The sequence below is a fragment of the Patella vulgata genome, chromosome 9, assembly GCF_932274485.2.
Source record: "Patella vulgata chromosome 9, xgPatVulg1.2, whole genome shotgun sequence".
In the NCBI taxonomy this organism is placed as follows: domain Eukaryota; kingdom Metazoa; phylum Mollusca; class Gastropoda; family Patellidae; genus Patella; species Patella vulgata.
In genome coordinates, this window is record NC_065887.2 from 39491571 (window position 1) to 39518869 (window position 27299).

The 27299-nt window shown below is 36.5% G+C and overlaps 1 protein-coding gene and 1 long non-coding RNA gene across 3 annotated transcripts in view; one reads left to right on the forward strand and one right to left on the reverse strand.

Annotated features, from left to right (window-relative positions):
• LOC126807926 (uncharacterized) lies at positions 1–18319 on the reverse strand. Of its 2 annotated transcripts, none has more exons than XR_008789190.1 (5): positions 18302–18319; positions 9073–9237; positions 2871–2959; positions 1813–1873; positions 1–1247 (listed from the first exon to the last, which is right to left on the reverse strand). It is a non-coding gene; the product is annotated as an uncharacterized LOC126807926 (long non-coding RNA). The 2 variants fall into 2 exon arrangements; XR_007674215.2 differs by lacking the exon at positions 18302–18319 and adding an exon at positions 14013–14311.
• LOC126807904 (short-chain dehydrogenase/reductase family 9C member 7) overlaps positions 10475–27299 on the forward strand; it is a 24374-nt gene continuing 7549 nt past the window's right edge. The window contains exon 1 of the mRNA XM_050532786.2: positions 10475–11310. The gene's annotated coding sequence lies outside the window, so the exon portion shown is untranslated. The remainder of the gene's footprint in view (positions 11311–27299) is intronic.

A 27299-nucleotide genomic window follows, 5' to 3' on the forward strand; every position in this document is an offset into this window, starting at 1 on the left:
TTTATTTCTATCTGTATATTTTATATATCACAATATCTTATTTACAACAGCATTCATTTTTTAAAACATTTATTCAGTAACAACATTTAGAACAACTACGTTACATTATGGTAGAAACAGGTTGTTGATCTATGTAGCCTCTAGTGGTAACAGGGCTTGATCTATATCTTGTAGTGGAGATAGGGCTTTACAAATTTTTGTATTTACGCTGTGTTTGAAAAGTGTAAATATTTATAATTTTATGGATTAACTTCTAAGAAAACGATTTACAAAATAAGAAAAAAGAAAACACACGTTAATCTTGTCAAAATCTAAATATAGGACTGGGTCAATAGCTTTTAATTTATGATTTCAACTGAATCAAATATTTGAATAATAAAATCAGCACTCGATGCAACCACTATCATTCAAACTAAATAATAAATTATTTCTAAATAATAAATATATGCTTTAATATATTCTTTAATATATTCTGAAATACATTCTGAAATAAAAGAAAAAGGACTCTGTGCATCTCTAGACTATTACCAAACATTAAAACCATGAAAAATAAAATGTATACAAGTAAATTTGTGCTGAAAAAGAATTAAACATACCTATCGTTATATCTTTGAAATGCGAATATAAACATTTTCAAGTCAAAATCTAATAAATCGGGACAATCTGATAAAAATATAAACCTATTTTGTTTTTGTTACTTTCGAACTCTTAACGATAAAAAACAAAACGAAATCGTGTTTAACTCAAAATTGATAAACGTGTGGAATATGTTTAATCTGACTTGTTAATTCTATTGGTTAGGGGTGGGGGAAGATCTATTCGAATACAAATTCATTTCCGCAGATAAAGAGGGGGTGTTTATTGTTCGGACAGTTGTAGGGTGTGTGTGTGTGTGGGGGGGGGGGCGACGATATGTGATGAGGATATTCACATGTTTTTTGATATAACTTAGGGAGATCTGAATTTAAATGCTATAACTTGATGATTATAGACTAATAACATCCCCTCCCTATAATTAATACTTTCATTCACAATTCGTGTCCTTTTTTGTATATATAGGCTACTCGCACTGCTGATTAATTCATAGGCCACAAAATAGCGGACATTAAATGTAAAGGGGACACCACTCTCATAATCCAAAGCAAAATTTAAGTAGACTCGTCCGTTTAACATTTAAAGCTACCAATCTCTTTTCTTAATTTAGACAGCTGCTCATTTTCTTCGTACTTTTCATTGATGACAAAAAACTGAAAAAGATGAAATTATCACAATAAGTACCTCTAATTTTATTCCGCACAGAAGGCGCGCGCGCGAGAGAGAGAGAGAGAGAGAGAGAGAGAGAGAGAGAGAGGGGGGGTTTAACGTAGATAATGTAGATAATTTTGGCAGTGGAGGACAGCCGGGCAGATGACCCAACACCTTGTCACACGCAAGCCTTAGTTCAACGCCACAACACACGAATCGACGACGGGCCGCGGTAGACCATTCTAGCCCCCATCCCTACCCCACCCCTACCCCACCCCATCGGGTCACGAGTCTTATTTACAGATGTGATGCTGTGAAGGATACAGTCCATCAGGTTTTCATGCAGAGAATAATGAATTATTGAGACACTTAAATTTCTTGTTAACTAGATTTATACCTTTCTAACGTTTATTCGAGTATACTAATGTTATGTTTTTATGAATTAAAGTATCTGGGGTCCTGTAGGGGTCTGTTAAAGGAAACGGGGTTTAACGTCCTACTGTTCTGTTCCGACTAGACTAATGAAAACATATTTAACTGGTTTATTTAAAGACACTGTTAACCAACCTTTCTCCTTTCAGTAGGCTCAACCCTTTCCCATGGAGGTAACTCACTTGATTTATTTATTCTGAAATAATATAAATAACAATAAAATAATTAATTTGAACACATTTTTATTAAGTAACGAATTGATCAGACACTGGATTTCGATCTGATAAATATTTTCAAGAAAACGATCCAGTGAGGTTAAATTGTTAAAAGACGAGTCAGGGTCTGGATCAATCTGATTAAAATACAGATCTATGTTTCGTTTCGTTATTTTATACTTTCGATGACCTACACTGTAGTAAAGACAAGTAAAACGAAATTTTGAACTATAAAAAACGAAACGAAATATGATCTGTGTTTTAATCAGATTGATTGGCTCTGGATAGGAAGTGTTGTTTCCTCCTCATTGTTCTCTCTCCCAACCTCTTTCGTCACATTTACTCATGACAATATTTGGGGAAGTAAATTTGCTCCCATCCTGTTTTGTTCAGTACTTTGAGTTCACACTTCTACCATCATGAAAAGGAGTTCAAGGCCCTACTCCTCTGCACGGACTTGCTCTATGTAGGAAATTTAGCCAGGACAGTGACCCTACCCGGCCTAATTCCAGCTATCAAGGGTTCTTGCTCGCCAATATGTACCCCCGTTTTTCGTTCCACTCATCTGATAGTAGTTGAAGAGGAAACACGTTATCCAACGGTTAGATATTTTGACGAAATCTTGAGTGGCCTTAAAGTTACAATTTCGTATTTTTAAAATAAGGCCTTAAAAATAGATGGTATCTATAAACAGTCCTACCTTGTTAAAGAATAACCCTATTAATCCTATAATTCACTATTGCCAGTTGAGAAATCGGCAAAAATATCATTTTCAACTCCATGGCGGGAATAGGAAAACAAGGGAGGTAATTGTGTTGTTATTTTCTGTGTCAATGATTTTTAAGTGTGGGAAATAATGCCTATGAATCGTATAATAGTGAGTTGATAACCTATTGAGCAAAAGACATAGAAATAATTATGTTTTGACTTTCTTAGAAAATATGAAATTCTCGCCTTAAGAAATAGATCAAGTCTTACCTAACATCTGGTTTAGTAACAAGAGCGTAGGCCATATAAGCACCACATCCAATCACAGCAGCTGATATAAATCCCACCAATGGTATTAACTGTAATATAAAAACCACAGTAATTATAATATTTATATAAATCCCACCAATGATATCAACTGTAACTAAATATTGATATAAATTCTACCAATGGTCCAGTCGGGGCAGAACAGTAGGAAGTTAAACCCCATTTCATTTCATTTCTACCAATGGTATCCACTGTAACTAAACATTCATATAAATCCTACCAATGATATCAACTGATCTAACATTGATATAAATTCTACCAATGGTATCACCTGTATCTAAACATTGATATAAATTATACCAATGATATCAACTGTAACTAAACATTCATATAAATGGCGAACGCAAAAGAAAAACATGAGTTATCCCTCTATATAACTGACTGATTTGACGATTGTTGAAACGTTTATTACTCATCTATCGTAGCAATGATCTCTGTGTTAAAATTATATTTGGAACGTGTTTAACCAGTTCTATCACATATGTGATAATGACTGGCACCAATATTGTCCTTTAAAGAACCCATCGACAGTTTGGATCGAAATAAGAGTCGTTCGGGACGCAGTAGACCAGTTAATATCTCATAGTCCACTGCATGACCTCTTAATTATGTCAATAGGAGCAGACAAGTAAGACACTAAACCCCATCTTATTTGTTTTAAACATAATCAGTACCAGAAAATGACGATATCTGTAGTTCAAGATATTACGAAAGGGGTATTTTATTTGAAATGTAGGATTTACCTATAAACTTGTCAGTCTGAAGCCTAGGGTCTCACAACATAGGGGACCTCCTGTCATAAATCTTTCTTATACACTCCGTAGTCTTAATCTTAAACACCCGCCATCGTCAATTGTGTTTAAAACACATTTCCATCTTCCTCTAGTCGTGGGCATTGGGGATGGGGGTGTGTGCTCATAAAACGAATAGCGTATAGCTAAGGACTCTCTTGGTGTAAACCACATATATACTCTCGTTAATATAGGTTCCCACTATCGTTACGATAGGATTGTCCTTATTGAGTCTACGATCTGCTACGTGTAGATACGTTCTTATACGTTTCGATACGGTCAACACGATTGCTACGACTGACCTTAATATATGATAAGACCTGATAGGATCACCATGATTACTGAACGATTAAAAGCATGATTTCAATCGTAGTGCGAATCGTAATAGTGGGAACTTAGCATTACTAAATGGCCAAGGACCTCTCTTTAACTAAAAACGACACTGTTGATACGTCTCAAATCCTGGTTATTAAAGACAAACTTGTTGATTTACGTCTTTTCTCGCGTCTTTGATATTATGTAACCCTGTTTTAGATCGAGATCAATATTAACGAAATTGAATTACACTCTCTTGATGTAAAATCTGTCTGGATGAAACAAATCTGTTAAATGATTTTCTCTCTCGTTTCATCAGAACTCGTGAAATTGTCTCAAGCCTACTCAATGATACAGACGGAACACAGATTCTGACAGTCAATAAATTTAAGTTAATAAATGGAAGCCAATCTCGTAATGACGTGAATCTGTTGGTACATTTCAACACAAAGTTATTGATTTTGATTCCTGCGTTCGTTTCACAAATTGATTGCCTTTTGTAAAAACGTCATCTTCTCAAGGTCACCAACTTTACCAAAGATATGAAAGCCGCTAATCGCCATTTGTATTTTTCGGAAAATATCGTTTTGATTTTCACGCTTTAATCTGATTGTACAGAAATAGATTTTTTTTTACCTTTAAAGACGCATTATGTAAGAGCGAAATCTGCCTAATGCAGATATTGCGTTTGGTTTCAAATATTATATTATATAAATCATTAATTAGACATTTATACACATGCCAAGCCCATGATAACCCCTCGAGTCCATTGGGTGGCTGTGATTTTTAACGGATTTAAACACAATCGTCAGTTAATACTTTAATTAAAAAATAGATAATCGAGACTTTGTTTATTATCGTAACAGCAGTAGTAATGACAGTCGAGACTACACTATTCTTCAGGCGGCCATAGCTTCGCTCAAAATGAAGTAATTTGACCGAGATTTTCAACATATTCCCTTTTCATTATCCTTTGTTTAAGTATTATAGCGAACAATGTCAGCTCTTTATCTAAATCTTACATTAAATCTTTAATTAAGAAAACAAAATCAAAATATCAGTTTACCCAGCAAATCGAGGTGGAACTGGCATGTTTTTATCGCGTGCGTAGAGTTCCGAATGTTGAGAAAATGTGTAAATACTGCACATTATTGAATTATTTTTGGACTGATATTCTTACAACGTTGACCTTATTGTAGTCTACAGTTCTGCCGGTGGTATACACGATATCATGGCTTTTCGTTCTACCCGAACGACTGTAACCATATAAACAGGAAAAATCTCAATGAAATTTGTTGGTTAACACTGGGATCTTGCCCGGACTGCCTGGTTAGAGAGCCATTGCCAAACCAATAGAGCCGCTGGTTAGGGAGCCAATGCCATACTAATCGAGCCACCGCAGACCCCCAACCTCCTGGTTAGAGAACGACCGCCATAGTAGTCGAGCCACCGTGAACCCCCACCTCCTTGTTAGAGAACCACTGCCACACAAATCGAGTCACGGTGAGCCCCCACCTCTTGATTAGAGAGCCAATGTAAAACCAATCGAGTCGCCGTGACCCCCCCCCCCCCCACACACCGCCCTGGTTAAAGAACCACCTCCACACTGATCGAGCTACCTTGAATCACAACCTCCTGGTTAGGGAGCCACCGCCATACTAATCGACCATTCGTGATTCCCCACCTCCTTGTGAGAGAACCACCGCCATAGTAATCGACCACCCGTGGACCCCCCCCCCCCCCCCGTTCAATAATTATTCTAGATGTAATACAATCATCAATGACCTATCAAGGTTATTTGAAGGTTAAAGCTAGCAGCGGGATATTGATTTGTTTTGATATATTGGTGAGATGATAGATATATTGTAACTATATATAGAACATGTTTCATGGTCCATGAACACTGAATAATATAATTATCATGGGTATACATTATAGCATCAACTGCTTCGTACGATATAGCTATATCCCAATTATTACATATAAAATAAAATGGGGTTTAACGTCCCACTGTTTTGACCCGACTGAGCTAGTGAAGACGGGCATACGCCATACGGTGTGCCATGGGGGGAAATTTTGCCCGGCCTACTTTTATATCGAATTCCAGCTGCCTATGGATCTTTTACGCGCATGCCTATGTGTACACGGGACCTCGGTTTTTCGTCTGATCCGAACGACTAGACATCTGTCCTTGTCAGGCCCTCCGTCCTGCACCACTGTTACGAATGAGAAGTGTGATCAAAACAAATGAGAAATGTGATAAGAAAAACAAGCATACTCTGTCACCAGCACAGTCACTAGCACAGGGGTAATCATAGAATAAAAGTTCCCCAAATTATCTAAAGAAACGTATCTTTACAGGATGAAAAATATGAACGCCATTACAAGAACTACCGAAATAACATTTGAGAGTCTTACAATGAATACTTAAAGTCACTCACTAATCCATATTTTTTCTAAAACAACACTTTATGAGAAAAGTGTCACGGTCTTGTGCTTTATACTTTGTCATTAGATGGTGGGATGGGATGGGCATTCAAAGCGCTAGATAATGATATAGACATATGTGATATCACAATTAATGCTTTGCATCAATGGAATTAAATCACAATGTGATCGTATTAATTCATTATAAAAATTGACATTAAGCGGGGTGTTGGATTTCTCTCAGTATGTATGTCTACGTAATTTGGAGACAATGATGGCATTGTGTATTGTCAACTGTTAAATTTCCTTAACAGGAACCTGGCAACCCCCCTAATCCTCCCCTTCCTGCAAACATTCCTGGATCCGCCCCTTCTGATCGTCAATTTTATTCCCCGGATAATATGTAATTTTTTTCATTGCTTAAAGTAGCTATCTAAACATCCAAAATCTTCGACATTGAAAACACGAATTATTTGTCAATTTAAATCAACATTGATGTTGTGATCTTACCGGGAAAAGGTGGGCTTTTGATTTCCAATATTTAAGACAAAATAAACTTTTTACCATTGGTACACGAATCGTTTACCATAATGCGTTTCACCACCATTTGTAATAAGGGACTAGAAAAACGAGGCTAGGCATATTCCATATTTCATGTCAAACAGTGACGTCATATTCTTATCTGGAGAGCATGCGCAATAATTACTATCAGTGTAGACTGGAATAACCAGACGCTAGAGATTGCCATTCGATTGAGACTTCTGGTGTATTTCGCCGAACATAACCGATTAGAAATTACAGTAATAACAGAAACGATTGAATGTAAATCAATTTATATACATTCATATTATATTATTATAGCGACCCATTTGTGTTAATTTCTTTCTAGGTCCCAAAAATTAGCGACTTAGCTCCTTTAATCCATGCTAAAATGAACTCAAAATTGATTACAATGTATTTAACCTTTGGTTAAGAAAACAAAATCTACTTTTCAACTGTTGATAAACCCGAAAAAAAAAGTACCAAAGAACTTTAGGTGGCGCTGGCTTTTTTGTATTGCCTGCAGACTATGCCGAATGTCGAGAAATTTTCTATTCATTATATCTATGGACTTAGAGATTTAACTTTCACAGTATGGTAATCAGAGGCCTGAATAATGTTTTATTTGTAAAGATGGCACGGTACTTTAAAGCTAAAGTGTTCTGTTTGTGGTTATGTATAAATATCCGTGTGAACAACACATAACATAGTTTTATTTCTTTGTTTTCTGTACCACTATTTTAGATTGTAATCCCTCTGCTATTTGGCGTTAAATTCAACAATCAAAGACATAGCCAAGACAAATAATTCACAAAAAAAACAACAAACAGTTAAAACCCATTGTATGGAATGTGGTTTCAATACCGACGAAAAGTATGCTTAAAGAAAATAGTCGTGGATTGACAAAGTACCTAGGTTGGCTCGGTCCCATGTGAATGGTTGTTACGCATCTCTTTGGTTCCCTGGTTTCATATGGCACCAATTTTATTACTGTTATTCCATGATTTGATAAAAGGTGCTGTTAGTAGTTTCTCGAACCTCCAACTGTTTATAAGTATATATCTTTGGGTCTGTGTTGTATTTCTTATTTATTTATTTATTTATTCGGGTCTTTTGAGGACATAATATTATATTATATTTAATGTTCACCATTTCACTTAAAATGTTAATCTGAACCAAACCAGGTACGGTGTCAAACCACGACACCCATTTCCAGGAACTTATTTTATAACTCAACTCAAGAATCTATCAGCTATACAATAATTTTATTCGATTTTTGACTTGACAGGGGTGACGGTATGACAGGTACTTGACATAGTACGTCAATATTTTGGACACATTATTTGTAGTCTGAACATATTTTCTGACTGGGTTGACACAGTTTGTCAATAACTTGAACACTTTTTTGACTGGAATGAAGTATTTGACGGAGTTGACGCAGTATGTCAATAAGTTGAACACATTTTTGGACTGGGTTGACACATTATGACAATAGCTTGAATACATTTTTGACTGGGTTGTCAAAAGCTAACAAGACCAACAGTGAGGTTGATGTCCCCGCCTTGATCCCAAATAAATAGACGAATGACATTAATTAACTAATTGCACATTTATCTTTTGTAAAACATCATCCAGTCTGCTGATCTATAGTGGTAATGCGAAAGCCTTCTTTTAACTCTGTATAAGATGATTGACCTTTGAGGTCACGTCCTGTATAATTCTACGTGTGACGTCACGTCATAATGCATCATAACACGTAATAATACAAACCTGTCTCGGCAGAATTGGCGCCTTTTACGCCCCCCCCCCCGCTTACCATTTTATGTACTCATTTACACTAAATATGAAATATTTCAAACACTTTTATTTATTTTCCTAATAATTAAAAGAAATGGTTTTAGAATTTAATTTTCTAATTAACTCGACCGATTTCATCCCTATCGGTGATATTGGCAGCCAAGCGAACATTCACTGCAGATCAGTTTGGCATCGAACATCCAAATTGCTTATCGTTCTGCTTATGCTGCGCAGAAAATGACAATTTCTAACAGTTATTAAATAAACCCACTTACCTCAGGGAATTTTTTCATAGCTACCATACCAAAACCAAAGGTTTTCACATTGAACTTCTGATTTGTCGACATGATCAACTGAATACACTTGGTGGACTTGTAGCTGAGACGTTTATCAATTAAATAATAAATACACGAAATTCACGAAAACTTTCTCTTTTATGACTGAAAAGATTTTTAAGAAAAACAATATGATGATAACTGGTGATTAAAATAAAAAATGGAAGTCAATTTCTTGTTAAATGGGTATGTTTTTATACTGAACCAAACTGATATAAAAATAACAATTTACCCGAGATTAGACGTCCAATTCAAGTTTATGCATATAATGCACATCTAATCGCCTTGAATGAACTTAATCCCTTTTAGAAAGAAATTATACAATAATTACATTATTAGCCTGCTTAGTTTTATTTAGGTCATATTTTGGTTTTTAAAATCTAATTAAATATATAACATAAAAGGCAAAAAAACCCCAAAAAACAACACACGATTATTTTGTGGTTTATTCAATGAAAACGTCCAGCTTCTTTGGATCGTCAACAAACGAACTATTTAACCTAATTAAATTTTGTTTGTGTGTATTCGTATGTGATTTGGGGGTGGGTGGGGACTACCTATCAAATCAACTAATTTCAGACATTTGATCACACACCTTCTCCTTTAATACTATTAGTTTGTCTTCGTTAGCAACTACGCGAAATCGGATGTACAATCAACTGAGTGCACCTCAGTTGTGAGCCCCCACTCTAACCCCCAGCACACACATACCACAATCGCTACTGTCTACTACTATCTTATCCAACATGTGATAGTTTATCTTATCTAAAATGTGTTTTGAACAAGCATGTTGACAAATGGGTGTTTAATCAGCCTAATAGACCACGTGCTGGTTAGTTAAATGTACAACCTACTTATAATACATACTAATATCTCTATATGGAGTGCATTACAGATTAATAAGACCAAAGTGACCTTTAACAAACACAGTTAAAGTTAGTTAAATGAAAGTCAATTAAACAAAAGTCAGTTAAATTTAAGTCAGTTAAAGTCAATTACATACTATAAAGATGAAATCTACAATGTATTTCAAAAATCGTTATTGGATAAGTAAAATTTGATTAAATTGTCACGAGCCGGATTAATATACAATACAGTGTAGAGTTTTATCATGCGTGGGGTGGCATTTCTCTAGAAAATAATAAAAATGAAAATGTCTCAAAGGAGTAAGTAGTTCACGCCTCTTCGTAAATAATTTATTGTTTTGTAATTCTAAATCCACCCACACAATAACCAAGACATGACAAATAGCACCGTATATTCCAAATGTATAGTTAGTACGACCGATCTTAATGGAGGGTGTGGGGTGGGGATTGGGGGAGGGGGGCGTGAGAGAGCTTAACGTAGCCAAATGAGGTCATTTCATGACCTATATATTATTGATCATTTTAAATTCAATAATTCGATCGTACGTAGCTGTCTTCAGTACATCGAGAGAACCCACGAAGGCGCGTGATCCTACTCCATGCCACGTGCAACTTTTGACTTAATGACAGACCTTATAGTGATCTAAACTCACAGTTTGGAACCCAGCCTCCTCCCACCCATCCCCGTATCGTAAATGGCAACCGAACTTAAATTCTGTAAACCCAAAGACAAAAGTAAGTGCACTCTACTAGTGCAACATTATAAAGTAAACGGGTTACCATTGAAAATTAGTACCACCTGTTTAGAGAAATAATGTAAGCATACCCTGCCTTCGCGCGCGACACCCGTTTGTACGTGACAAAGATATCTAACATTTCCGTTTCCTCCCAATGTTTAAGACCCCATTGCACAAGCCAATTATTGAAATAGAAATTTGTTAGTCCCAAAACGTTTGACTCCATCTCTCGGATTGTATTACTGTTGTCTCTATAAACGTGAAATGAAATTGGGTTTAACGTTCTATTGTTCTGCTTCGACTGGGTCAATGAAGACGGGCATGCGCCATGCACTGTACTGTGAGGGGAAATTTTACCCTGGCAGCGACACTATGGCCTACTCTCATATCGAATTCCAACTGCCAAGGGACCTTTTACGTGCACGCCAATATATACACAGGAAAATCTATAAACGTGGGTTAATTCGACTGCATAATACAATATACAGGTCACTATAGAATTCAATTACTGCTTTTTATTGAGCGACGTTTCTGTTGCCTGCTCTAATCGTGGGATTTAAACAAACTTTTGGCAGGTAAATAAGTCTTATTATCAAATCACACTGTTTAAACGTTATCTTGCGCAATAACTAGTATGCTTTTGTAGCCTACGTTCTATTTTTAAACTTTATTTTGCGCAGTGACGGATCTGCGTTTGTGTGTCCTATTTAAATATTCACAACTGTAAAGGGTGTGATTAAATCCTGAATAACTGCAACACAAACCAAATAACACAACCTTTTTACATCAAGGTCGTGGCGGAGTAAGCTGGTCACGTGACTCTTTAAAACACTCAGTCAAGTGTTGAATTAAGTACTAGATCTAAAAATATAACACAATTATAAATATCCCACAACGCAGATTATGGTTTCTATTCTATTCCTAGTAACCTGTTTTAATGGACACGGCCAACCGATTGAAAACTATTTGCAATAGCTAACAAAATCATTAATTTATTTGCTCATTCATTCATTCATTCAGTCATTCATTCAAAACGAAGCTATGCTCTTACAAAAAAAAAAAAAGAAAAAGAAAAAGGAATCTAAAAAAAACAATATTTAGAATTTATTTATCAGAACTTCTACAAGTTAATATGTATTGATAAAACCAAAAGCACATTGTGTTACGGATAGTTATGCAGCAGTAGAATATGTAACATTTTGCTATCTTGGCAAAATCAGTTCCATTTTCGTCATAATGTATTTGGTTACTTTTACTCAGAAGAGGTAGCTGCAAAAGGTGCAGGTGGCCTTGGCCTAAAACGTTACTGCACACCTGTATGACACAGAAAAGTAATATTTAAAAGATAATTTTTTTGTTATCTAATCTTTAATATTAATTCATACAATGAATATAGTATAAAACCAGTTTGTTTCCCCACAAAAGTTGTGTTGTGTTAAAGGGACAATAACACTCTTGCTGGCTTGACAGCTCCAGAAAATAAAAAAAATAGCCTTATTCTAAGTACTAGATGTGTTAGTGTCCTACCTGTTGTGTAAATTATCCAGTAAATCCTATGTTACTTGTCCAAAGGATTCAAAAATATTTTTGAATCCAAGTCACATTTGAAAAGCTTTACGTCAGGCATTTCAAATCATTTAGTTGAATTTTTCAAATTTTTTAAATTAGGTGTGTTAAGATGAAATTTGTATCATCAATTAATTGGAATATTGTAAAATAGTACAATTTGTTGACCAGAATATAGATTAGGACATATTATTCAGTTACAACAAGAGTGGTATTGAGCCTTTAATGTGTTTCCCAATTATTAAATGGCATTTGGAGGTTATCGTATAATAAATTACCAAGAGTATAAATTCTTCTTTTTCATTGAAGATGCATTTTGTAAGAGCTAAATCTGCCTATCACAGGGTTTTATTTTGGCTTCGAATGATATATAAATTAAATTAGTATTTAGACTTTAAATTTTATTAACAAGACAAGCCAATACTCAACTCTCTAGGTCATCGAATGGCGCAGATGTAAACAGATAAAAATACGATCTCCATTTAATGATTTATTTTAAAAATGGAGACGTGAGGCTGAATCTCGATTAACAAGTGACGTTGCTGCGATAATAAACAATCTAAGTCACAACTTCAAACAGTGATAACGTCGCCCAGAATTAAGTAATTTGAATGAAATTTTCAATACATGTATATTAAAGATACATTATGGGAGATAAGATAACGAGATGGCAGTTCTCGCTATAATAGTTAAAAACTAAATAGTGTAAAGGTAATTTGCTGAAAATTTCAGTCAAATGGGTCCACCATGAGCCGAGAAAGAAGCTCGTGAAATTTTGGCATAGTCTCGGTCATCATTACTAAAATCATTAATATAAACAGCAAGTCTCGATTATCCACTTTTCTTGATTTAATTATCAACGGCCGTTGGCGGCATATAGGAATCTAATCCAGCCAACATCGAAGGCTAGCCTTGACATCGAGAGTTTATTATGGTCTGGATAAGTTAATTAATGTCTAATTGATAATTTAGATGACATTTCAGGCCTAAAGAAAGACTTGTAATAAGCAGATTTTGCTCTTGCATAATGCATGTTTAATTTTACATCTTTACACAAGTTATCTTTGTTTTCATAACTGTAAAATGAAATAACTCCAGGAACATTAAAGCCATAACGCCCACCACTCTTTAACTTGTTTTATTGATTAATTCATTTAGTGTATATTTCTAGAAGTTTCTGGTCTGAATCGCCATCAAGTATAAGACGAATGTTCGAGAATAATAGGCCTACACTGTTACATCGTATAGATATATTGTTTTTATATTTATAGTAATCACAATATGTCGTATTACAATCTGTTTCAAACGTGCAGTACTGATCCAATAAAACAATATCGATGAATGCCACTGCCTTGGCAAAATTTCATTCGAAGATCGTAAAAATAACATATGTTACCACCCGCACACATTTTGTGTAGCGTATTTTAATTAATTAAAATGAATTTAATTTCCGTCTTACTAAAAAAAACAACATCTTGAATAAGAATTATATAGATCGCCATGTTATAATTCCGGACATAATTTGAAAACCATTATAAATTTCTACTGGATTAATGAAATAAAACAATGAACATTTATTTATTTTTGAAGGGGATTATAATAATAAACTTCGTTCTCGTATCTTTATTTTTATTTTCAAACAGATGATTTATAAGCTATAAATATTATTGTTAAATGCCTGGATGATATAAAATAAAATTTTGGGACTTACCAGAAGTAATTATGTCCTGTTCGAGAGTAGCTGCGCAATAATTTATTTATATAGATAAAGGGGAACTACTTCTTCCGTTATGGTTCATACGTAAAGATATAGAAAAATACGCTCGCATTTGCACGTAGCCTGTTCAAGACTAGTATAGTAAGCCACAAGCAATATGACGAGTCAATTGACCTTCGTCAAGGTTATTGGAAAAGGGGAACTTCATTCAGACGTTGATAATAATTCTAAAATCAACGACGTGTGGTGTGGCGTACGTGCATTTCTTCAGCTATTAGTTATAAATCTATGCGATTAGACTGTAATGCGAGACTATTTTGAAACTGTTGATCGATACGTAAATGATATAAGTCGCGATTATCTTGTCTAAATAAATAGACGTATCGATATCTAGATATTATTGATTTGATTTGATTTGATATAGATAAAGTCATTGATATGTTCAGGTTTGGGCGCGTGTGCCAAAATGGATTAGGGAGGCGAGGCGTAGGAATTAATATATATTTTATTCTGATGAGTTTTATTTTAAAAATTAGAAATAAACCACAGACATTTATTAGCTAAGCAGTGGTTTAGTATAGATAGTAGAGCAGAGGGCATAAGACCCCCCCCCCCCCCCCCCGCCGGACAATAAAATTTTGTTTTAAATTTTTTCGGTATAATTATTACGTATATTTCATTTTATTGTCTTTTTCAACCCTTGTGGGATTTGACAAAATTTAGTAAAATTTGCCGGAGTTATACGGTACCAAAAGTATATTTGCCCGTTGCTGGGCAACTGTATCCATGTGAAATGAGATGTGTTAACAAGTGATTTAGTAGAAGGAGTAAACATTCCATACACCAGCACGACCCCTGTCATTACGTACAGCTAACCGAAGCGAAAGGTTGGACCTGTCTTTCAGGGGTCGAACGACACCGACTGAAAGATAAATTCCTAAAATTAACTTGTTTATTATATTTATTCTTTTTACAGGAAACAAGAAGCAGACGACAGCTGTCCTGTTGATCGAAAAAAAACACGACCTTTTGTTAGTCGCGATAATTCAGTCTGTATTACATAAGTCTTGGTATAAAACAGAATTAGAGTCAGACTGACTGTTTACATATCGACCACCATAATATGACTAGTGTGTTTAAACAGATAATGAATCTCCTTTATTTCATGCTGCTTGTTTATTGCATTAAAGGCACACTCCCTATAAATCTCTATAGTGTTGTTTATTACATTAAAGGGAGCAACCGTGGCTCAATGAGTAACACGTTATCTCGCTAACCTGGACGTCCTTTGTTCGATCCCTGCGTTGGGTGAGAAAGTTCATCGGGTTTCTGGTGTGGTTCCTCCTTGTTAATGGTGCAGGATCATGGGCCTGACAAGGGACCACGTATAGCCGTTCGGGCGGGGCGAAAAAACGGTGTCCCATTAGCACATTGACGTGCACGTAAACGATTCCTTGACAGTTAGAATCAGGGCCGTAACTAGCTCAGAGCAACGAGGGGGGGGGGGGACAATGTATATCTTTTGTTTTTATGGTCGACAATTTTTTCACTGGGGGAGTGGCGGGTGTAACTGTTTGCAGGGGAGGGGGGGGGGGGAACCCTAGTTACGGGCCTGGCTGGAATTTGATATAAGGTTAGGCCGTAGCGCCGTTGTCCGGGCAAAATTTCCCTCATTAGCCCAATAGGAGCAGAACAGCAAGACGTTAAACCCCATTTCATTTATTACATTAAAGGCGCACTCCCTATTATAAATCTCTTTTACTCCATCCTGGATGTTTAAAGGCCCACCCTCTATAAATGGTGTGCACGTAAAAGAACTATTGATAGTTGGAATTCGAAATGATAGTAGAACGTAATGCCACTATACGGGCAAAATTTCCCTCATAGCACACTGTTTGGTGTATCCCCGTCTTCATCAACCCAGTCGGTGCAGATCATTTATTCTAATTCAGCCATCTTCCTGTAATCGTTCAATAAATTTACTCTGATCACATATCAATCGCTGTAGATCTATTAAACAAATTATTTATAAGACAAACAATCGAACACGTGGTCCTTTTATAATATGGCAGTGTAGAGAATAATTCATTAGGCCAATAAAGATGCAGTTACAATGTCACGATGACTGCCGATTATTTTCTTCCTTTCAGTCACGCGTGGTGAACTTTAAAGTCGTAGCGACTATCCACTCACGATGCGAAATGAAATGAGTTTTACGTCTTACTTCTGCGCATACGCCATGCATTGGGTTATAAGGCAGAGTTTGCCCTAACAATGGCTCTACGACCTAATGTTATTACGATTTCCAACTGCTAGGGCATCCTTTATAAGTATTCTACCAAAGGTTTTGGGAGACCTCCCAATCAACTGGACTTGTCCCATTGCCCCCCACCCCCTCCCACCGTCATACACCACTGAGAACCAGAAATCAGGCTGGAAAACTCGGATATTTCCTGGTTGGTGAACCAATGCCACGCCCATCCAGGTCTCGTGGTATTATAACCATCTCGATTGGGGTTTGCCACAGCAGCTACCTATTTGGAGTGTCTTTAGCGTACATTGTTAACTTTACTACGGGATGTGTTTTTAAAGAACTCCCACACTAGTAGATCTAAATTAGGCACATCAACAATAACTACGTCATGAAGTACGATATATCGGTAACATTTATTGCATCACACAAACACAGTATATGTGTGTGTACACGTGTCAACAATTACAATACTCTAAGGTGCATGCAGGCGTTCGTATTGGCATCCGTCCTACGTGATGGAATTTAATTCCGTGACTGATTTGTTACCATGGTTTGTGATTGATAAAAACCAGATCACGTCTGCCCCGTCTGTCTATATATACATATACAAAGGAACAGGTTTCTATCTATAAACATTTATAACACGTCTGTCCAAACTGATAACTGGTTCGATGAATGGAATTTGTATAAGAGATAGCAGACCTAGGTGGTCACGCGGTAAGAACTTTTGACTCCAGAACACCCCATTGTCGAATTGATCGCTGAACTGGCACAGGGAACTGTCACCCAGGGTCGTAAATGTGGGGTGTGTGTGGGTGGATGTTTCCCCCCCCCCCCCAGCGAAAAAAATAGTCGGTCGCAAAATATGTGCAGTCGATCTCAAAATAAGTGCTCACTGAGTTAATGAGGTAAACAAACAAAGCCAAAATCCCAAATTTGTATGTATTTTGTAAATCCGTGCACCTAAATTACACATGCAAATCACCCAAAACTTTAGTATAAAATAACCTTGTCAACTTATTCTGTTGCGAGCCGGTCTAAGAAAAAAATTCCCGCCGGGAGAAAAATAGTCGGTCTCACAATTATGCATCGGCGACTGACGAAATGAATTAATGAGGTAAACAAACAATGCCAGAATAGAAGGGAAAAATCTCCAATACTTAAGTCACATAGTCGGTCTCAAAATAAATACTCAGACTAAATGAATTAATGAGGTAAACAATGCCAAAATAGAAGGGAAAAATTCTGTGTGAATCTGTGCACCTAAATTGCAACGGTATAGTAAAAAAAATAACCTAGTCAACTTGTAATGTTTGGAAACAAATCCCTGTTATGAGTATGTTGGTCTAAGAAATTGAGAGCTTGATAACTTAAATTATATTATTGATTGTCATACGAATAAGATTAGTCGAACAGTTGGTAAGAAGTTATCGGAAGCATAGTTTGTTTCAGAAATACGTAAAAAATCTTTAAATTATGAAATGTTAAGGCATCTTTTTTACTTAAGAATTTTGACTTGTTGCATATTTGATCCCAGTAGAAATTGAAACGTATTTTACTCATGTAAGTATTTTCTGACCATCAGAATTCTGCAAAACCATTTCCCAGGCCCCAAAGTCAAGTAAATGGCATTTCAGAGACCAAGTAAGCGCCCCCGTGAGACAAAGTCCCCTCAGGCCCAGTCTCAAAAAATTAAAAGCTCAGTTACATAATAATCTAAAATTGATTCGCGCCTATAGCGCTCAATTCTATATATTATGTCATTATTCTTTAACTCCTCTGTCTTATAAATCTCATTACTGTCATATTCCCAGTTACAGTGAATCACCCAGTTAGTAGTGCCATTAGTGAGTGGGGCGAAAGACTAGAATTGTTATTTCTGCTCTCACAAAACAGGCAAAATTGACGGACGGGCCTCAAGATTCTGTCCCATTTCTTATCCTCTCGTTAAGGAGAATTTGATCCCATTTGTCATGACATTGACTAATATTTTTCAGATCCAGTCCCCAAAAATTGAAAAGTCAGTTACCTCCTGAAATTTTGTCGCGCCTGCTCCGCTAGATTCCATTATGGCATCATTCTTCCACTTCTCTGTGGTCTTATACTGCCTCAGCACTATCATATTCACGGTTATAGTGAACTGTCCAGTTAGTAGTACCGCTGGTGCGTGGATCGTGGGGCGTCAGACTGTACAAATATTCTGACAACTCTTGCAAAACAAGCGCAATTGACATGGACAGATTTCGAGATTCTGTTCCATTGACTAATATCTTAAATGCCAGGATATTGATTTAATTTTTCAAAATTTTCCCAGGTTGCTCAATGTTATAGCCACTGCCCCGTTCACAAAATCAATAACAATCATCATATTATATGACATAAATTTGTGGGGTGTGATTGTGGATGGCGCCCTAGAATTGGAACCTTCCCAATGATATATGTTATGATTGGTCAATATTCGACAAACTTGATCTGCGTTCGATTTTATATTATAATTGTGGTTTTAAGACTCAGTTCGCCATGGTAACCGATAGTATTTACAATTATTGAGCTCACTATGGTAACCGGTAGTATTTAAAGCAACTGAGCTCACCATGGTAACCGATAGTATTTAAATTAACTAAGCTCACCAAGGTAACCAATAACTGAGCTCACTATGGTAACCCATATAACAATAATTGAGCTCACTATGATAACCGATAGTATTTACAATAATTAAGCTTATTATGGTAACCGATGGTATTAAAATAATTGAGCTCACTATGTTAACTGATAGTATCTAAAGTAATTGAGCTCACTGTGATGGTAACCAATAGTATTTAAAATAACTGAGATGGTAACCGATAGTATTTTTAAAAATTAACTGAGCTTATTATGGTAACCGATAGTATTTTTAAAAATTAACTGAGCTTATTATGGTAACCGATAGTATTTAAAATAACTGAGCTTATTATGTTAACCGATGGTATTAAAAGAACGGAGATCAATATGGTAACCGATAGTATTTAAAATAACTGAGGTAACTATGGTAATTGGTAATGATGTATCTGCATTATATCAATTCAATTCAACGCTTTATTTTTTTTTTACCTAAATCAAAGAGGTTTAGCTCGTTTAAGTGCAAGTTACGATCAGTCTCCCAGACCCAGAATATCACGTGCACATTCCTCGCATGTCTCCCATTTCTACCTGTAACGACGATTATTATTGTGAGCTTTGCTAGGATTCGTGCTGTGTTCGACCGATGTTTCCCCCCTCTGTCTCTCTCTCTCTCTCTTTCTGTTTAATTTTAGTATCACTCTATCGATCAATCTATGGCTATGAACTACCATAAACTTTTTTAAAAATTAATTCAAACAAACATTTTTATTAATACCCCGTCTCCCTATATTGGTATAAACATTCTAGAGTTGCTGATAGAACGTTTGAGATAACTAATGGCATTGGTGTCTTGGTATTGATCATTTTGGTATACACAATTGTTATTATCAGGTTTATTAAACGAAAGACAAATATCAACATGTCCACACCATACAGATCGCAACCAAATACCCTAGAAGTAGGAGGGGGAGGGGTCTGGTGATGATGATAATACAACACGATAAATTACAATTTGAATAGATCAATACCAATGTAAATAACACACAGAATTTACCCTATTTTGCCTTAATCAGTAATATATATTACCCCCCCCCCCCCTTTTACAAGTAACCCACTGTGAGATGTCTAATCCATCAACACAATATTAATAGTAAAGCACGAGACTGAGATTATGCTGGAGAAAGAAAGACTGAAGAAAATAACCCGAGAAAAAGAAAAACCGATGTCGGCAGGTTTTTTCTGAAGTTTTTCTTCCTGAGCATAACCAAAGTCAAGAACTTTATCTTGCTTATAAACCGTGCATGTTTCCTTAAACGCAAAATGAGAATATTCCAGAATTCCCGTATAAAAAAACCTTATATCATATTTTCTTTTGGAAACCCCCCCCTGGAAGAATAACCCGTTACAGGTTACAGACGTGCAGCATTGTTACTAATGCTCTAACAACACTCTTGACAAGCATCAGTATTACGATTAGAGCGTTTACTCGAAATAGCTCTCATTTGAAGATGCATTTTCAGTATGATATTGTTAATTTGGGGAATTTATGGGTACACAAATTCATCGGTCACATAGCCATGATTTTTAGGCTGCTTCTTGGGAGATATAGAGCAATCACCGATCTAAATGGAATTCTCTTGAAACAATTTACTGGATTGTGATTTTGATGATATGGCAAGAAATGCGGATTTGTCATCGTTAAGTTTTAGCCTATTTATACGTGGTTATTCGCCTTACTCAAATAGAAGGGATTTAATGTCAATTAGACCACACTCTCCAACCAATCAGAATCGAGAAAAAATCTGATTTGCTCTACAATAATGTATATTCCGCGTCTCCATTTTTAAATTGAATCATTTAATGACCGAACCGCTCTAATCTACTTAAAATCGAAGCTATCCGATAGCATCGAGAGTTGGTTATGATCTTGTCATGTTAATAAATGTTTAAATAATAAATTTTAGACCTAAAGAAAGACCTACAATAGGTAGATATAGCTCTTGAATAATGTATGTTTAATAGTAAATGTATATAACTGCCTGACAGTTTAATAGTTAGATATAGAATAATGTATGTTTAATAGTAAATGTATATAAAAATTGATCCTAATTAGTTTGTATTTAAATTGTGAATGTTTTCTTGTTTGGAGTTTTGTTTGTATTCACAATATGTGAAAATAAAATTCATTGGGAATACAGTATGTTACTCTTACATTATGAACTAGTAAATTCATTATTTAAATGGATGCTAAAAGGTATTAAGTGGGCTAATCCCTAAAATGGACTGATCAGAACATTTTGACACGGGTTTCATGAATGTACTTGTGTTAGAAAACCAATTTTCATGGTAATGTGAACAACGCCCCCCCCCCCCCCCGGTGGTGACCCAGATCACACACCTGCCAATTCCAGCTCGCATCATTAAAAGAATGTGTTCATGCGAAACGTATCGCATCACTAGATAAGGGCCTGGCAAGGGACAGCGTATAGTCCTACTGTTCTATTCCGACTGGGCTAATGAGGGAAATTTAGCCCGGCCAGTCGCGCTATGGTCTACTCTTATGTCGAATTACAACTGCCAAGGGATCTTTTACGTGCACGCCAATTAGCACACGGTGGGTTATATGTTTTAATATAGATATAAAAAGTCATATTCGACATGTCTTTTTACCTTTATCAATCTGTGTAAAAACTGGATATAATATGAAGATTTTATATCGGAGATTAAAGGAAGATAACTCTTGTGTAGTCCCGTCCATATTTAGCACAAGTATTATGAACATTGTTTTTTTCTTTCGAAATATGTATTTTTTTCTCGACGGTTTCTTATGGAACAGAACCCCTGGGTCAATTTCTGCCTACTGGATCATCGACCGGTTTGTGCGTTTTGAGATAATTAGTTAATTACTGCCAATCTCATTCTTTTAAGGTAGACGATAAATGCGGTGAATACTCTCCCACATCACCTCACCCACAGGTTAAAGACCAGCAGCGTATCGCACATCCGAGATTCAATGACGAATAACTCGGATGTAGGCTACTGGAGTTGGAGTTACCACGGCATCTGGCACCAGGCGTGTCCTCCAATAGCGCATCTAATACATCCATGAGAAACCGTCGAGAAAAAAAATATTCCGACAAAACAAGGTTCCGAGGTGGATCGACCGGACCATAACCACGAAACTAGTTTGTCAAACTTTAACGATTCTTCCGTTTTCCCCCCTTTTGAGCCTTTTCTTGTTGACATTTTGTTTAGAATCAACCAGCTTTTTGGTAAATATATGATTTTGATGTGGCGGGATCAGGAAATTAGGTAAATTACGTACTGAAATGATGTCAGAGCCTTGGACCGGGCGAATAAAGAAATTGATATGATGACATCCAACATAGATTAGAATTATGGGAGATGCTAATTGTTGGCCGGTTGGGGAAGTTCGGGAATTTCCGGAGTCAACCCCATCTCACTTCCGTTGTATCTAAGACAGATTGGGTAGTTAAAAAAAACGACGGGATTGAATTTTTCTCACTCCCCTTCCCCGTGTCCCTTATCTATCAAATAATTCACTGCTATCAGTTATTACCAGTTAAAACAAGCGGTTGCCATGCAAAATACGCCCAAAATTTCCGAGAAATGTACAGTATTGGGAAGAGGTAAAATCGATAGGGCTCATCCCTCTCATTCAAGATCTTTTTATCCTTAACTTATTTCATCAGAATGGGACAACATTGTGGCCCCTCTGGAGGGCCTAAAAATTCATACACATTTCACGTGAAAAGAAGGGGCTATAGCTCTAGAATGTAAGGTCTGATGCGTACGAAAGTCGAACTCGTCCAAGAATTTTTGATCCTTAACACATAGTTTAAGTTTCATCTCATGAATCGGACAAGAATTATAGCCTCAGGAAGGTCCACAAACTTCACTCATATTTCATATTTTGCGTAAAAGACAGGGGGGGGGGGGGGCAATGCGCACCAACTTGTCTGCGATATCAGTTCGGTGGAAGCGGACGTTAAATGAAGCTATTTCACACGCGCACCAAAATTGAATTCATCCAAGAGCTATTGATACTCGTTTTAAGTTCATCTAAATCGGATAAAAAGTCTGACCTATAGATAGTCCACAACCTTTACATGCTTTTATACTATTTTGCGTAAAAGGGAGTCATGGTCATTTTTTGACTGAAATTTTCGGTCCGATTTTCAGGAAATTCGGACTTAACCATAATTATGATGTAACGGTGACATATTTAAACGGGTTTGAAAATAAGATGAAAAGGTGAACCCTAAAGGGTCCACACGCTAAAAACGTGATATTTCGTACAACCAGTGGTCATAATCCAGAAAGTCACGGTCCAATACGCGCCATTATCGAAAGGAACCAAAAACCTTTGGGATATATCAAAATTGGATGAAAATTCGAACCTCTGGATGGCCCACAACCTGGCAAGTGGGCAGTTTCGGTCCGATTTTCACGAAATTTGAACTCGGCCGTATTTATGGTGTAACGGTGATATTTTTGAACGGTTTCGACAATCAAATAAAAAAATGTGAGGTCTAAAGAGTCAACAAGCTTAAATGTCGAGATCTTTCGGTTATAAAGATACATTGTCAGTTTAATCAAGATCGTATAAAAATTGTGACCTCTCGAGTGTCCACAACCTTGGCCCCTCGCCTAAAGTTTTAGGATCGTAGCCCCCGCCCCATTCCCCACCCCCACACAATCAAGAATTGCTTTCGCCGGCCTTGCACAATGGCCGCTTTATAAAAATGAGTATTTTCGGGAATCTTTACTCTAACCGTAACCCTTTTTAGAAGACTGAACAAATTAGGAGTAACGACCGCAAAAGGCGTCGTCAAACAATACATGGTTTGGTAATACAATTTATGATACGAATCACGTGACAAAATAATATACATTATATTTATGCGGAATCAGCAGTCTAGATTTCATAAGTTATTCCGATGACCTCATTGGAAGGAAAAGTTATAATCATAACAGGTATGTTCACCATCTTACATGCACAATTCTGAATTCAATTGATCTGTATATACAGGTCACAATTCTATGGAATACAATTACTGCTTATTACTGAGCGACGTTTCGACTAGGCTTCTCTAGTCATTATCAAGAAGCCTAGTCGAAACGTCGCTCGGTAATAAGCAGTAATTGTATTACATAGAATTGTGACCTGTATATTCAAGTTCAATTACTAAATGCGATTGAAACAATTTAATTGATTTAATATTATTTGTTATTTATTACTTGATTGTACAGGCTAACATTAATTCAAGACCAAGGTCAATAAATAGGTAAATCTTTTTATGCCCCCCCCCCTCACACACATTCCACTATATGTTCTCCCCTTCTAACACAAGGTACCGTGGGGTTGGGGGGGGGGGGTTAAATTTTACAAACTATATTAGATCTGAACGAACTACATGTAACACACATTAATTCACAGTTGAAGAGCATTCTATCCTAACATGATGCCATGGTGATCGTTCCACCTGCTGACAATCTGATTAAAACACAGATCTTATTTCGTTTCGTTTTCTTATATTTCAAAATTTCGTTTTACTTGTCTGTACTACACTAGGATCTGGAAGGGTTGTTATATAACCTGCAGTCTTGATGGCGTGAGTGATTAGCCAATGAAACCACCTGTTACGGCGACTTCTTGGCGTGCGATGAACGGAACTATGGGTAAACTACTAGAAATGTCAACGCTGATTGACTAATCAATGTCTGATTCCATCCAACCCTATGGGTTTTCTCCGGGTCCTCCGGTTTCCTCCCACTGCTAAAGAACCCTACGCGCAAGCGAATTATTGAAATAAAATTTAAAACAACATATGTTAGTCCCGAAATGACCTAGTTTGTGTCGAGTGGACGTTAAACCCCGTCTCCCTCTCTTTAATGCTTCCATTACAGCAGTGTTAAGTGGGATTAGCTCTAAGCAAACGAAGCACTGCGAGGAGTATGTTCTTATGTTGGCCAAGTTAACGCTTGCACAGAATTCTGTTTCAGTTTACGTACAGTAAATCTACTGTAAATAATATACATATTTCTCTGCAAAGGGAAGCCATGGTCCGACAAATCACCCCGCTGAGAAGATTAAGCTAATCAGAAGATGTTGCAAAACTGGTGAAATTTCTTCTTTCAGAGTAAGCTTCATACATAACAGGGGAGATAATTTTTGTTGATGGAGGAATAGTTAATCCCGTGTTCAATTAGTAACAAATATTTAGATTGTAATCCAGCTATATGTGTACTTTTCCAATAATCTTCTTATTTAAAAACAAAACAATGTAAATGTATTTTAAGTCAGTGATTCAGGCATCAGCACCTATTCCATACTCGATAACATACACAAATTAAAATAATTATAAAATCAAATATCCCCTGTCTCTATGTATCGTCTACCTAATAAACTCCCATCTATCACATGGTAGCCGCAGTGGCTTAGTGAGTAAGACACTAGCTCGCAAACTAGGAGCTTTGCTCCCTGTGTTGCCCGAGAAAGTTCCTCGGTATTATTCCGCATGGTTCAATGATGCAGGGCTGAGGGCTGACAAGAAGAGTGTCAAGTCGTTCGGATGATACGAAAACCAAAGGTCCAGTGTACACATTTGCGTGCACGTAAAAGAACCCTTGACAGTTTAAATTCGAAATAAGAGTAGGCCGTAGCGCGGCTGTGTGGCCAAAATTCCCTTCATAGCACATTGAATGGCGTATGCCCGTCTTCATTAGCCCAGTCGATGCCGAACAGAAAAACGTCAAACTTCATTTCATTTCTATCTCTATATATCATTTATAAATTTCGTGAATTGGTTTGTGCCTTTGATCATGTGTCCTGTCACTTATATCACAGTATATATTAAATTTGAAATCAAAATTGGGACGGCTAGTACCCTCCATATTAACCACAGTACTAAGATTGGGACGGCTAGTACCCTCCATATTAACCATTGGGACGGCTAGTACCCTCCATATTAACCACAGTATTAAGAATATTATCAATATCTAAATCATTCTCGTGAGCAGCCTTTCCATCACAACTTTGACGGCTATTATCCCCAATATCAAGAACATCACAATTATTACGGCTATTATCTTCCATATCGAGTGCATTACCAATGTAATCAGTATCCAAATGCTTGTCACATAATATAATCTCATTATTAATATTTGTTTTCGACTGTGTTGTAAACATGTCTCCATGTAAAATATTTTGGACTGTCTGTGTATGCTTGCATAGTATGACTGGAGTGTTTTGTCACATGCATTCATGTGCAGATGCATGTTGTTTTAAGAATATATCCGTTATTTTATGGCTTGTTGTTTTAGAAAACTACCCATTATGTGTATCTCTATGGTGCTATGTTTTAAGTTTGATAATAGCCTCAGGCTGTCCATCATGTAAATACAAAGAAAAACTTCGGGGCAAACGCCCCTCAGTTGTTCTTTCTATTTACATAATGGACAGTGTGTGGAGGGTGGGGTTCATCCGTGTAATGGACTAGGGCCCCTCGTCATCTAAATCCAGCAGAATAGTAGAGCGTTAAACCTCATTTCATTTCTTTTCATCTAAATTCAACACTGATGTGTTCAATCTCCCAACAACACATGCACCGATGACAACCATTGTGCCATGTCACTTTATGACCGAGCTAACATATAGTTGAATGGCTGGTCTTTGAATTTTAAATTAAAATAATTATTATTGCTTTGAATTTTAAATTAAAATAATTATTATTGCATATATTATGATTGACTAATTACCATGCACAGTTAATTTTATTATCATGGTAGACAGCTGTGTGGAGTGTGGAGGTATACAATCACTTCAATTTATAAAATTCGATCAGTTTATAGACCAACTGTGCATTGTAAAGATATAGCAGCGGAATTCAAGGTAAATACGATAACGCATAAGTAGCTAAGCTGTACCCCATTCAGATATCCGAATTAGATTAGTCAATAGATATGATATTTGATAATGGAGGCTACACCGTGGCGTCATACTGTAGCCTCAATTACATTGCCGTACTTTGGTTTTTTTTTTTGAAAAGTATATATGGTGTTAATAGTATTGTAGCTAGGAAGGGGGGCACCTGTTGGTCTACTATATTACTCTTTGAGGTAATCTGTTGATTCGGACCATGGCTCATTCGGACCCGACCAGATTCTTGATAAGACATGGGCACGTAGCGAGGCGGGAGGGCACCTGTTTGTCTATACCAATTACCGCTATTTGTGTTAAAATTGGGTCCATTACTACTGGGACTGGTATTGGTTTTAAAATGTTACAACCTATTGACATTTACTTAGATTGGCGGGGAAAAAACATACATGTTCACGATAGAGACTAGATAAAAACCCTTTTAAACTTAGTTAAATGTCTAATGACGCTTTTTTTTAAAATT